Consider the following 2,805-nt stretch of genomic DNA (forward strand, 5'->3'; position numbering starts at 1 on the left):
TATATATAGTATATATATATATATATATATATATATATATATATATATAAAATATTCAAATTATGTTTGCTTAGTAGCACCGTAAACTTAATATAGGTAAACAGTGACCAAAATAATCCTCATCTTCATAATTTAAAAAAAAATAGATAAGCTGAAATAAATTCTAAACCATGTTGGGGTAATTTTATAAGTATATATAAAATATGTATTTGAATGAAAAATAAAATTTGGAATTTCACAGTTGCCCCAACCTCCAAAATGATATAATATAATAGTTATTTGTTATATATAATTTATATATAATTATAACATCACAAGAGGGCTTAAAGTTTATCTCGATATTGTACCATGATACATAATATATGGTATAGAAATTCACATAGCAACAGTATAAATGTTAAACTATTCTTGCTTTATAGGCCTTAAACTTTATTTGGTATCAAAACAGAAGATTTAGGAAAATAAGAATTTTTTTAATTATTTATTATGATTTCTAATTTTAACCCGGAACTAAATTATTAACAAACTTTTGGCATACACACCTATAAACTAAAATCAGGACTACAACTGCTGCAACGGATGACACAGATACAAGCACTATCATCATCAAATCTGAAAAGAAACAATCATTGGGGCATAGGCCTTATTAATAAACTGAAAACAAAATCTAATCTTAAGCTTTAATGTAGAAAAATATCATGTTTATAGTTGACAAATGCTTATTATTATTTTCCTGTATTCTTTTAAACATTATTGTATAGATAATATTTTAGCATTAGCATATTTTTTAACCTAGTACTTCTTTTAATTTTTTAATTTAATCTACATGTTAAGGATTCATTTTGGAGAGCCGCTGATAAAGCTAACTTTTTTGGCAATCCTAAGAGTACTGTATAATAATTTTATTGTTTTGGATATACTGTTACTTGGACAATAAATAAAACTTAATAAGATATATAATAAAATAAGAAAATAACATCTAAAGACATAATTTGAACGTAGAAATAATAATCGTTTACAAATAACTTATACAAATAGGCTAAACGTTCCGCTTTGAATAAACGCATCCTGGTGATGTAAACAAATTTCACATTCTTAACATTATTAATATTCTCATATGCTCTAAAGTAAAATTTTACTGTATATTCAGTATAAATTTCAACGTGCACAATCATTTTTTAAAACGTCTCACAACAGCTGCTAAGAAATTAGGCAATGTGCGTCAGACACCTATATCCAGAACCCATTATTCTGACCGGGCGGCGGGGAGTGGCGGTCCCATTGGCCTCCTCTGAAAATTGGAAGACCTCAGTCAGCTTACTCTTCTCTGAATTTATTATCTATCACTCATGCCTATAATACTAGAGCTCATTTTCCATAAAATCGCTACACATTCGCTACAGCGTTTTCAGTGCAATCGCTGTACTGCATAGCAGTCCCCGACGCAATCAGGAAGACTCCCCGTCAAGCTCGGTTTCCATACAATCGCTCACACTATCGGTGACAGTCGCCGATAGTTGCCAGGAAGGTTGAACGTGGTTCAACTAAGGTTGTGTGCCGATCACGTTGCAGACGAATCGGTGCATTGCTAGTTGCTCTGACGCAATCGGGAAGGCACCCCGATTCGTCTGCAGCAATCGGCAAAGTTGAACCAGGTTCAACTAAGGTTGTGTGCTTCATATCTCCCTAGTCCTGCTTTATTGTAAATTAGAAGTTAGTATTTCCACTAAATTCCACTACAATTGTGTAGTCGCAATACTACTTGCACAAAGTGAAATTCAACAAGAGGAGAAAAGGAAAACCTCTTGATTGATTTTAAAAGAATGTACATGCAAAGAGGCTAAATTAGAGTGACTTGTAAGTTTATTATTTGTTTTTCATGGTTCCAATACGTCACAAGCTAATTAGTGCCCAGCCGCCCCACCTTCCCTAAATTTTTCAAAAATTCAAAAGTGGAGAAATCTGAGAAAATTATATTCAAATTTAAGTCTCAGAGTACCATTTCCGGCAAACTAGAGGTGCCATAATCATAATTTTTCTTACCTCAGCCCCAAATATGCTCAAGCTAAGGTGTTATAGACCCTCAATGTGTGAAAGTCTTTCCCTAATTTCCCAGGGGCGCATCGACAGATGTCTGAAGGTGGGAGGGGGAAAAGCTAGGTCGATCGAAATAACAACATCCTAGGGGTCTGTGGGTATTCCCCCTCAAAATTAACCTCTGAGGCGTTTTGGGCCATCACTTTTTCTTTCTTTCCTTTTCATTTTTACCTTCCAAATAGTGGGGGTGGAAGCCCGGGCCCCTAAATCCTGGACTCCTGGGCGAATTCCTGGATCCACCACTGTATTTTGAAATTGTAGTGTGGAAATAAATGTTCATTCCATTCCTTAAAATCAATTACATACGACTTATAAAAGGCTATAGACGCCATAGCTTCAAGGGCCTTTGGCCCACCGGGGGCCCTATGCGGCCCCTTCCCCCAGCCAAGAATTGGCATTACGGCCCCAGACTTTCTTATTTTGCAATTCGTCCCCCCAACTTTCAACCACGGATCGACGCCCTTGAACACAATGAAGCTACGGTTTTCAGATCAACCGTCTACAGTAATTACATTTAGCTGACGTAGAATTCATTGATTCAACACTTTTACTAGTTCTTTCACTGGTAAATGGCTGTACTGATGGTCAAGATAGCCTACATGCAACAGTACCAAGTGTGGACAAATAAACGACCCGTGAGCTACAGGTTACAGTGGCGGATCCAAGGGGTTCAAGGGGTTCGGACGAACCCCCCCCCCCCCCCCCCCC

General features: G+C 36.2%; 1 protein-coding gene across 1 annotated transcript in view; it reads right to left on the reverse strand.

Moving 5' to 3' along the window:
• LOC117102043 overlaps window positions 1-2,805 on the reverse strand; it is a 38,395-nt gene that overhangs the window by 767 nt on the left and 34,823 nt on the right. The gene's annotated exons all lie outside the window — the stretch shown is intronic.

The sequence above is a fragment of the Anneissia japonica genome, unplaced genomic scaffold (assembly GCF_011630105.1).
Source record: "Anneissia japonica isolate Jap-2015-1 unplaced genomic scaffold, ASM1163010v1 scaffold997_len2565447_cov190, whole genome shotgun sequence".
NCBI classification, from domain to species: domain Eukaryota; kingdom Metazoa; phylum Echinodermata; class Crinoidea; order Comatulida; family Comatulidae; genus Anneissia; species Anneissia japonica.